We start from the raw sequence: 12167 nt of genomic DNA, 5'->3' as shown, positions 1-12167 counted from the left end.
GTCCTTTTTTGAGAAGCTGGTATTGTGTGTCTGTCAGTTTTACTTGTCGGGAGAGGTTTATGACCTCATTATCTAGCTGTGGGGATTCTCCTACGTGCTTAGTCTAAAAAAGACATATGTTTTGGGCCGTGTCCGGCGTCCAGTGCACGTTTAGCTGTGCGTGGAATTCTTTCTTCTCAAGGCGTGGTAGGTGGTGTGCAGTCATTTTTATAAGATTATTAATTTGTTTTATGTTGGATGCTACTTGTTCGGTTAGTTTGTCAGATTTATTGAGAAGTGGGATAAAGACCTGTGCTTGTGGGAAGGTTCTTGCGGCTGCAGATAGTAAGCTCTTAATCTCCCTCTGAAGGACTAAGGGGTTGCTTTGAGTTCTGTTGTTAAATCCGAATGAAAGGATTACCTTTGAGACCTGGTCAGAGGTGGGGGTTCTACATCTGAGAAGATTTGTGTCATGACTGAGGGTGGCCCCCGAGTATGCATCCACCTGGACTCGTGGATCCTGTATTGGAGGGAGCCTGGACAAGTTGGAATCTCTCAATACAAAGATTGGCCTTGTAGGGGTCAGTGTCCAATGTCGGTACTTGTCCCTGTCAAAGAGGTGGAGATCAGGACCCGGTTGAGTAGAGGGGTTCCTGGGGAGAGTCCTCCAGACCTCCTACTGGTGGCTTGATCGATCTTTATCGCAATATCAACTCTAATGATCAGGTCTCTTCCGGATAATTGCATTGCACACTGGCAGGCAAAATAAAAAATAATATTGTGTGGCAGAAAAAAATATATATTTTGCCATTTGCAGTGGGGGCACCAAATTCTAAACTTGCCTAGGGCGCCAAAATGGCCCTGAGCAGAACAATACAAAATCGCATTATCAGCATAAAGATGGATATTACAGTCAGTTATAAAAGAAACTATGTTATTTATATAGATTGTGAATAAGACAGGGCCTTGGGGAACACCTTTTGTTAATGTTAAAAACTCTGACTGGATATTTCCAGCTTTGACACACTGAGATCTATCAGAAAGGTAATAGGGTCAAACCCAATTTTACAGTGTCTGAATGAGAAGAGCATGATCAACGGTATCAGCAGCGATGGTACTATGCTTAGGTCTGAAACCAGACTGATGAGGACTTAAGATAATTTGAGAGAAATGCTTTGAGTTTACCAGAGATTCCAGGACTTTCGCCAGGCAGGGAAGTTTGTATATTGACCGATAATTATTAGGATCGCTGTTGTTTCCTCCCTTGTATAGAGGAGTCACCTGAACAGTCTTCCAGATATTGGGAAGTATACCAGTAGAGATGGAAAGATTAAAAATATGCGTTCATTGCTCCGTGATAAATGAGGAAGACAGCTTTAAAAAGAATGCATCCAATTTGTCTGCTCCGGTTGATTTCCTGGGATCGATGGTTTCTAATGTGTGAAATACATCACAGGGAGAAATAGGCTGTAGTGTGAACTGAGAAGCATGGTTTATAGGGTGTGTACAGGTCATTAGAAGCAGTATCTTTACAAACATGGTGAAATAAGTGACCAGCAGCAGAAAAATGCTTATTAAAGGCTTGGCAGATATCGGTCTGTTAATACACAGTTATTATTTTCAATATGTGCAGGTAAGGAATTTGTTTTTTTATTTTTATAGAGTTTATGGCCCTCCAGAATTTTGCTAGATTCGATTGTGAGTGCTGAATTAATTCTAAATAATAACTTGATCTTGCTTTCCGTACATAGACTGTGCATTTGTTTCCTGCCTGAAGATGAGCCAATGGGAAAAGATGAGCTCTGTTCCTTGTGGAGAACCAAGGATTTGACCTGTCTTTTATGCTGAGCTTTTTGAAAGGTGCGTGTTTATCCACAATTGCAAGGAAGTTCATTGAGAAATATTCTAATGCCATGTCAACATCAGGAAAGATGAATGTCACAAGGATAGAGACCGGTTATGAATGCTTGTTCATTACAGATGTTTATATTTCGTTTAAAGGCAATTGATTTATTTTTTTCCAAATGGGTATCTCTGACACAAGCAACAGGGTAGTGGTCATTTACTTTATATCAAAAACACCCGATGCAACAATTTTCTCATTTCTATTCCTCAAAATAAGATCTATTAAGTCTTTTGTTCTTAGAACGTTCTGAGAATGTTACATGTAATGTTCTGGTAATGTTTTGAGTGGGAAATTGTTATTTGGTTCCCAGAATGTTCCTTTTAATTGTATAAGAACGTTCTCTGAAAACATTTTTAGAAAGTTGCAGTTAAAACGTTAGGTTTTAGTGTAAGTTTAACGTTCCAAGAACATTATTTAAAGTGATAAACATCCTTAAAACGTTCTTTGAATATTAGATTAAAACGTTTTCTTTCTAATGTAATTGGAACTAGGTAATGTTAGCCAGTGTTATGGGAACATTCCCTGCTAGCTGGGTGGTAGGCACAGTGATCAGTTGTGATTTTCAAATTACTGCATAATTCCTGAAGGTGTTCAGAGGCATTAGATAACCAGTCAAGGTTGAAGTCACCTAGGATGATTATTTCTGAGTGTGAATATTAAGAAAGAAGGTCCTGCAGTTTCGCTATGGAACAAAGGTCAGCTGAAGGAGGTCTATAAATTCCTACTACCACAAGTGAATTGTTTAGTCCACATTCAATTTTAAGGGCAATAAATTCAAAGCATTTAGGTACTGTAACAGCATTTAGGATAGATACACTGTTTTTACATATATAGCAACACCCCCTCCACTAACGGTCCTGTCTATTCTATATACACTGAACAAAAATATAAACGCAACACTTTTACTTTTGCTCCCATTTTTCATGAGCTCAATTCAAAGATCTAAGACTTTTTCTATGTACACAAAAGGCCTATTTCTCTCAAATATTGTTCCCAAATTTCTGTGTTAGTGAGCACTTCTCCTTTGCCGAGATAATCCATCCACCTCACAGGTGTGGCATATCAAGATGCTGATTGGACAGCATGATTATTGCACAGGTGTGCCTTAGGCTGGCCACAATAAACCCCATTTTTGAAGAGGTCTTTGACACAATTCACTCCAGCTCTGGACCATTCTCCAAATGCTGCACCCCCAAGGGCTGGGATAAACAAGTGGTTCCCACAAATCGGAGCAGATGGGGGGGCACATCTGTCTTTGAAGTGTGTTCTGAACTGATCTAGCACCGATCTAGATGCATATCGTTCCATATGTACCCATACTGAGGTCTCATCATCATCCAAAGGGCAGTGTGTTATAGTGAAGCAGAGTGTTGTAGTGATGCAGTGTGTTGTTGTGATGCAGTGTGTTGTTGTGATGCAGTGTTGTAGTGATGCAGTGTGTTATTGTGATGCCGTGTGTTGTTGTGATGCAGAGTGTTGTTGTGATGCAGTGTGTTGCTGTAGTAATGCAGTGTGTTGTAGTGATGCAGAGTGTTGTAGTGATGCAGTGTGTTGCTGTAGTAATGCAGTGTGTTGTAGTGATGCAGAGTGTTGTTGTGATGCAGTGTGTTGTAGTGATGCCGTGTGTTGTTGTGATATAGTGTGTTGTAGTGATGCAGCAGAGTGTTGTAGTGATGCAGTGTGTTGTTGTGATGCAGTGTTGTAGTGATGCAGTGTGTTGTTGTAGTGATGCAGTGTGTTATAGTGATGCAGTGTGTTGTTGTGATGCAGAGTGTTGTAGTGATGCAGTGTGTTGCTGTAGTAATGCAGTGTGTTGTAGTGATGCCGTGTGTTGTTGTGATGCAGAGTGTTGTAGTGATGCAGTGTGTTGCTGTAGTAATGCAGTGTGTTGTAGTGATGCAGAGTGTTGTAGTGATGCAGTGTGTTGCTGTAGTAATGCAGTGTGTTGTAGTGATGCAGAGTGTTGTTGTGACGCAGTGTGTTGTAGTGATGCCGTGTGTTGTTGTGATATAGTGTGTTGTAGTGATGCAGTGTGTTGTAGTGATGCAGCAGAGTGTTGTAGTGATGCAGTGTGTTGTTGTGATGCAGAGTGTTGTAGTGATGCAGTGTGTTGTAGTGTGGCATCAGGATAGGCCTGATCCAGGCCTGACCTGTTCATCTGACCCCAGCAGGAAGAGAGCTGGGCCGCTAGCTCTGCTCCGGGGCAAATTGAACACAAATGGTATCAAGGGGGGGTTTACAACCCTCTCCCCCATTTGTTTATACATTCCACAGAGTCAGGAGGTAAACCTTGGGACTACCTCCAATAAACTGCAATGATTATCGTTGTTAAATGTTTGCATTTAGAATAGTATGTTGAGGATAAGTAACCAAATACTTTGATCCATGGACTGTGGACAACTGGGACGAGTCACACCTCAGACCCCTGGGGATTTAAAGAGTTTATGGATCACGTATCTGCTTTCCCCCCTCTCCCTCACACAGAGAGGAGAAAGGAGGGGTGAAACAGAGCTAACTCAGAACAGAGAAATTGTTGATTCATCACTGTGGCTCTTTTATTTGGTTTAATAGTCTGTAAACACATCGTTTTCATGTTCATTGCCCTATTTAGTTATCTCATGTATGTTTAGTAGTATTAGTTAATAAATTCTTCATTTATAAACATCTGCATTATGTGTTTTGTGTGTGTGAAGTACTAAGCCTCTGTACACCTTCAGATTATGAGATTGAATTAAAATAATTAGGGAACTAATTATATGTTTTCCGTTTTCTCAAAATAGGGTGGTGCCCCGTTAAATACCTATGATAGGTTAAGTCTTTTAATTAAAGTTAAAGTTAACTTCTCGTCAATATAGAGTGCAGGCATTCTATGACTAGTCTAATTAATAATTAAATAATGAATCGACCGATTTACGCTACAGTGTGTAGTGATGCAGTGTGTTGTTGTCGTGATGCAATGTGTTACTGTATAGATGCAGAGTGTTGTAGTCATGCAGAATGTTGTTGTGATATAGTGTGTTGTAGTGATGCAGTGTGTTGTAGTGATGCAGCAGAGTGTTGTAGTGATGCAGTGTGTTGTTGTGATGCAGAGTGTTGTAATGATGCAGCAGAGTGTTGTAGTGATGCAGTGTTGTCCTGTCCTATGTAGAAAAAGGACATTTTGAACTGTGGATGTTAAGTTTTGTTTTTATACTGCCCTCTCCTGGTCATTTTTAAGCACGAGCTTTGAGGAGAGGATTTCACTCTGTTTCAGTTCAGTGCGGTAGAGGACAGGCTGCTTCTGCTTCTCCTGCTGCATTTTGAGTTCTCCATTGTTGCCTTGGCTTGGACACTATTTGTCCGTAAGTAGTATGGTTTTGATTTCTTTGATGTAAATAAGATTAGTCATAGTCACTTAGCAGCAGGCAGAGCTGTAAGCTAGCAGTGTGATTCAGCATTTTTAGTTCTGAACATTTGTGGCGTTACATTGTGCCTTATTGTTTGTAATTTTTACACCCATTAATTAAGTACGCAATTTTTGTTTTGTTGCAGTTTTACAAAGTCTGAATTATGAATTAAAATATCAAGAAAAGTTACGCTTTGTGCTTTTTGGAGGACTCACAGCTGTTCGCTAACTGTCTCGCTTTGAATACCAGCAACTCAAACCCAAGGACAGTTTAAGTGTGTTGTAGTGATGCAGTGTTGTTCTAGTGATCTAGTGTGTTGCAGTGGTGAAATTATTGTTGTAGTGATGCAGTGTGTTGTGTAAGTCACTAACCTGAAAACAAAGTGGTTCTTATCCTCTTCTGTCTGTGTTTCTGTCTTAAGTGCTCCATTTTCTGTTCTTGCTCTCAAATCAAATTAGAGAGAGGACAGAACAGGATGAGGAACAAACAGCACAGGGAACACAGCATAAAATCTTTTAATCACATTTCATGTGTTTGAGTCTGTGGTTTTTAATTTGTTTATAATTTCACCAGTTTCATCAGTTCTTTTTGAGCTTAGGTACAAAATGTATCGAGACTGACTGTTATGTTGTACTACTGATTGTAATGTACATTACGTATTACATTATACTGACTGGTTATAATACAGTGTACTGACTGGTTATATTACAGTGTACCGACTGGTTATAATACAGTGTAGTGGCTGGTTATAATGCAGCGTACTGACTGGTTATAGTACAGTTTACTGGCTCGTTATAATACAGTGTACAGAGTGTTTATAATACAGTGTAGTGCTGGTTATGTTACTGTGTTCTTTACAATTATAATGCAGTGTAGTGGCTGGTTATAAAACAGTGTTCTTAATAATTATAATGCAGTGTACTGACTGGTAATATTACAGTGCACTGGCGGGTTATAATCAGGGGTGCACGTAACTTGTACGCAGGTACGCATGCGCAACAAAAATCACTGAGGCGTAACGTTACTTGTGTCACGACGCGCCTTTGCGTACCTGACAGTCAGGTTACAAATGACACACATCTCATCTGCACGTGTCAAGCACAACGGAGGAGCCAACTGTGAGAGATGTCAAAATAAACAACAGACTTTAAGCAGCTTCTTTGGTGTTTCACCACCAACAAAGAAAAAGCAACCCGAGCCGGAGCCGAACAAAAGGGTTTTTTCTGAAAAGTGGCTCCAAGATGTGCCGTGGCTTGAAGCTAATGGTGAGCGCACTGAAATGTGGTGCAAGATTTGCCGCTCACATCCACATATAGCAGACAGAACAGGTGCGTTTTATAAAGGCTCAAAGAATTTCACATGTGAATGTGGCGCAAGCCATTGCTAATAAACAAGCTAGCCGAGAAGAAATATCCAGTAGCCCGCTTGCCAGATGGCGAGACAGGCTGAATGAAGATTAATGGCAAGCTCTGTGTAATATTTTTTTCCTCGCCTTTCATAAAGCTAAACACACACGACCCATGTCTTCCTATTCTGAGGATATTCCTTTACTGAAGCGGCTAGGAGTGAATGTCGGAGATGCCTATCATTCACGTGAAGGCGACACACGGATAATGCAGAGCATCGCGCACACCATCAGCGGGGAGTTAAGAGCCAAGTTGCAGTCTGCTGAATTTTGGGGGCTGCTTTTTGATGGATCTGAGGACATCACAAAAAAAGAGCAGGAAGTGTCTGTGTCCAGCGACGGAGAGTTTACCTCGGACTTTCTTGGACTGATTGAACTGGGTGCTGATCAAACCGCGCAGGCCATAACTGATAGACTTGTGAGGCTTTTCCAGGACGCAGGCTTGGATGACTGGACCGCTAAGTTGGTCGCTGTGTGCACAGGCGGTGCTACTGTTAACGTTGGTGCGCACAACGGCATTGTGCCGAAACTACGGCAACTCGCTGTGGTTGGAGACTCCCTTGTGCACATTTTGTGCACCGCACACACACTGGAGAACTGCGCAAAGTCAGCTGATCGCAACGTTCCGTACTGAGACATTTAATCACTCTGTGATCAAGCTGCTGCAGTTTTATTTACAGAAAGGTGGAGCAAAAAAAACTGCTTCACTGAATAAATTGTGTGAAGAAAATGGGATTTCCTATGTGAAACTGGGTAAGTTTCATAATATCAGATGGTCTGCATGGAGGCATGAAACACTGTTAAAAATATCAAGACTATTGCCAGCCATTAAAATGCAGCTGGCTACAAGTGATAACAGTGAATTGCAGCATATCTGCACAGAGCGTTTCCAGTGTTTTCTGGCCAACATGCTTGACATTGGCAACATTTTGAAGACCACATCCTTGAGGTTTCAGAAGGAAAAGCTGACCATTGGAGAATGTTAAGATGAACTCATGGTGGCCATTGGACAGTTCACACTTCTGCTCGATGGTGAAGGTCAATACAGGACACAAACTGTTTCTAATGCTGATGCTGACAGAGACAAGACAAACTTATTCAGGGGGTTAATTGAAGAGTTTGAAATCAGATATGAGTCCCTCAAGTGTTGTCATAATTTCTTAGTATTTGATCCCTCAACATGGCCTCAGGAAATGCAAGACCTCCACAGTTTTAGCAACACAACAGTTTGCAGCATTCTTCAGAAATATGAGGTCAGCTTGCAACTTGACAGTGACAACACTGTGAGAGAATGGATGCACTTAAAGCAGACAGGAAAAAGCTTGGGAGCCTGTTCTGTGTATGACTTGGTTCGAATAGTAAATACAAGTAACCCAGATGTGTACTCCAACATCAACAAGGTGGTTAAACTGCCTTTAAGCAGTGCAGCTTGTGAGAGGGGATTCTCACATCTCAACATAATTCACGAGCAAGGACCACACCATCAATCAGATACATTTAAACATTTTATTATTACGATGAAATGTGAAACGATTTGAATATGAGGATTGTGACGGTGAATAAAGGCTGCGGTGTGGGGAAGGCTTCATTGAGGATCAGCTGCAGCTCCCGGGCTGGCGGACCCCTAAGGAAAGAGAAAAAAGATATAACAGAAGGGAAAGGGGGGGGGGGGGCACGAGAAACGAGAACGGACGGGTGAGAAGGGCGGTGCAGCTTATATAGGCACATGACAGGAAATGAGTGATTGAGGTGTGGTCCTGCTCCTGAACCTCAGCTAAACTATATCTCCAATTCACGAGCAAGGACCACACCATCAATCAGATACATTTAAACATTTTATTATTACGATGAAATGTGAAACGATTTGAATATGAGGATGTGACGATGAATAAAGGCTGCGGTGTGGGGAAGGCTTCATTGAGGATCAGCAGCAGCTCCCGGGCTGGTGGACCCCCAAAAGCTTGAGGATGGAGACAGGATTGAGCTTTGCGAAGATCTTGAATGTTGGAGCGGATTAAAGCTGGTAAGCTTGAGAAGACCAACGACCCATGGTCTTAATCATGTGATCTGGGACCTCAATCACATGGCTGGAGGCAGTTGAGGCTGCTCCGACTTGGAAGGAGTGGCCAGAGAATAGGTTAGGGGAGATACCAGACAAAGTTAGAATCTGTTTAAAGTGTGCCAGGAACCAAGATCGGGTGGCTACTTGACCGGACTCTGTAATGAACAGGGGGTCGGAAGGAGAAGCGTTCTGAGATTTTCTTACAAGGATGTGTCGCACTAAGGGTTCGTAAGGACTGAGGGGAGAGTCTTCTTTGAAGTACGTGACTGGAATCGGTTTGCCAGTTTGGTTGGTTTTACTTCGTCTAAGTGTGTAGACTAAACAGTTTTCTGAGACACAGTGGAGATCAGACACGGTGGGACGGAGAAGTGGATTGAAATTTAATACGTCAAAGTGAACTCTGAGCAGCGAAGAAAAACAAAGAAAGCTCCAACTCGGAAGGAGTGGCCAGAGTATACGTTAGGGGAGATACCTGATGAAGTTACAACCTGTTTGAAGTGTGCTGGAAAACACGAGCGAGAGAGTCAGCGATGGCGTTGTGAAACCTTGAATATGATCAGCGCGGAGAATAAATTGGTGGCAACTTGATAGACATGTGAGGCGGTGCATGAAAGGAATGAGTGCGGGGAGTCGCATCAACGTTATTGAGGATGATGACAACGGCAAGATTGACAGATCAAACAAATTTTACAAACGGATAACGGATCTGAACAAATGGATTTTCTTGTCCACTCATGTCCCCACGGGAGGGCAGCGATAATGACCAGATGACCGAGCAAAAGCTCGGGTGTCCATTTGGCGGAGAACCACTTTTGTCCATAATAACCCCCCAAAACCGGCAAAAAGGGCAGCGCATGAGAAAAGATGAATGCTGTGCGGGTTAGAAAGACGGTCATCATAGAAATGTGATGACATTCTGGTTTGCTAGGACTTGCTTCGAGAAGCGACGGTGCTGCAAGCGCGATTGATAGCAGGTGAGCAATGAGCGTCTGACCCTGATGATGATGCGATACAATATGATACAATATGATATGATATGAGAGGATACGATACGACACAATACGACATGAAACAATGATACAATACGATGCGATACGATACAATACGATACGATACGAAACAATACGATGCGATACAATACGATACGATTTGAAACAATACGAAATGGTACGATACGACACAATATGACATGATACGGTACGCTTTGAATGATTCTATGCGACAGGATACAATACGACACAATATGACAAGATATGATACGATAAGACACGACACGATATGATTTGACACAATACAATATGATATGGTACGACACAATGCAATATGATACGACATGATACGATACTAATTGATTCAGTACACTTTGAAACAACGATATGACACGACGTGACACGACACGATACGACGGAGGCTGCAGGGCCGGCACGCTGGTGAGACTACGCAAGCAGCCTCACAAACCACCGCTTCCCAGCGTTTTTCTCACCAATGCCAGGTCCCTCGCCAACAAGCTGGATGAGTTGAGGCTACAGATTGCAGCGAACAAGATCGTCGCGGACAGCTGCATCCTGGTAATCACAGAGACCTGGCTTCACCCACTTATTCCGGACACGGCTATCGAGCTAGCAGGCCGCACAGCACACCGGTACGACAGAACTACAGTCTCCGGTAAGAGCAGAGGAGGGGGGCTGTGTGTTTACGTTAACATCAGCTGGTGCACGAACACAAAGACTGTAGCCAGCCACTGCTCCCCGGACCTGGAGTATGTGACTGTTAAATGCAGGCCCGTGTATCTCCCCCGGGAGTTTACTGTTGTCATGGTAACTGCTGTGTACATTCCACCGGATGCTAATGCTAGCTTGGCTCTTGGACATTTATACAACACTATTAGCAGTCAACAGAGCATGTATCCTGAGGCGGTTCACGTCATTGCAGGGGACTTTAACCACGCGGATTTAAAGGCAGTGGTCCCCAAATTTCATCAGCACATTAAATGTGCAACCAGGGGAGCAAACACACTGGACAAAGTCTATTCCAACATCAAGAAGGGCTACAGGGCTAAACCACTACCACACCTGGGCCAGTCTGACCACTTGTCTCTGCTTTTAATCCCTGCATACACCCCCCTCAGGAAAAGTGCTCTTACCAGAACAAAAACTGTTAAAACATGGCCTGAGGGTGCTTCCCATCAGCTACAGGACTGCTTCCAAACAACAAACTGGGATATCTTTCAACATCAGGACCTGGAGGACTACACAGCAGCCGTCCTGGGCTACATAAAGTTCTGCATGGACACTGTTACCGTGGACAAGTGCATCCGGGTCTATCCTAACCAGAAGCCCTGGATGACAAAAGAGGTCAAGAGCCTGCTGACGGAGCGAAACACTGCTTTCAGGTCTGGTGATGGGGCACAGTACAGTGCTGCCAGAGCCAACCTAAAGAGAGGCATCAGAGAGGCCAAGGCAGTTTACGGCAGAAAAATAGAGGACCAGCTCAGCAGCAACAACACAAGGCAGGTGTGGCAGGGGGTCCAGCACATCACTAGCTACAGGTCTGGCAACCTCTCAGCTGCTGACGTTGATGCCTTGCTGGCAGAGGAGCTGAACCTCTTCTTTGCCCGCTTTGAGGAGGTGTCACCTGAGGCGGCTGCATCCCATCCACCAGCCCACAGCAGCCACATCCTCACAGTGGAAGAGCACGAGGTGAGGCGTACGCTAAGGGCAGTATACCCAAGAAAAGCTGCTGGACCTGACGGCGTTCCTGGACAAGTGTTGAAGGACTGTGCGGACCAGCTGGCGGGGGTCTTCACCAGGATCTTCAACCAGTCCCTATCCCAGTCCACTGTCCCTCCCTGCCTGAAATCCTCCACTATAGTCCCACTGCCAAAGAAGACCACCATCACTGGCTTGAATGACTACCGCCCAGTGGCACTCACACCAATAGCCATGAAGTGATTTGAAAAACTGGTGCGGAGTCACATCATATCAAACCTGCCACCCACCTTGGACAAACACCAGTTTGCCTACAGAGAAAACAGGTCCACAGAGGATGCAGTTGCCACAACTCTTCACACTGCTCTGACCCACCTAGAGCAGCAAGGGAGCTATGCAAGGCTGCTCTTTGTGGACTTCAGCTCTGCATTTAACACCATACTCCCCCTCAGACTGGTGTCCAAGTTGGCAGATCTGGGACTTTCATCATCCATCTGCTGCTGGATCCTGGACTTCCTGACGGGCTGCTCCCAGAGAGTGAGAGTCGGCCCCCACACCTCCTCAGCCCTCAGCCTCAGCACTGGCTCCCCACAGGGCTGTGTGTTGAGCCCACTACTCTACACCCTCTACACACATGACTGCACCCCCGCCCACTCCAGCAACACCATCATCAAGTTTGCTGACGACACAACAGTGGTGGGTCTCATCTCCGGGGGGGATG

Source organism: Semicossyphus pulcher, unplaced genomic scaffold (assembly GCF_022749685.1).
Source record: "Semicossyphus pulcher isolate SPU_LCO1_2020_fin unplaced genomic scaffold, fSemPul1.0.p SCAF_12, whole genome shotgun sequence".
In the NCBI taxonomy this organism is placed as follows: Eukaryota; Metazoa; Chordata; class Actinopteri; order Labriformes; family Labridae; genus Semicossyphus; species Semicossyphus pulcher.
Note: the sequence above shows the minus strand (reverse complement) of the source record.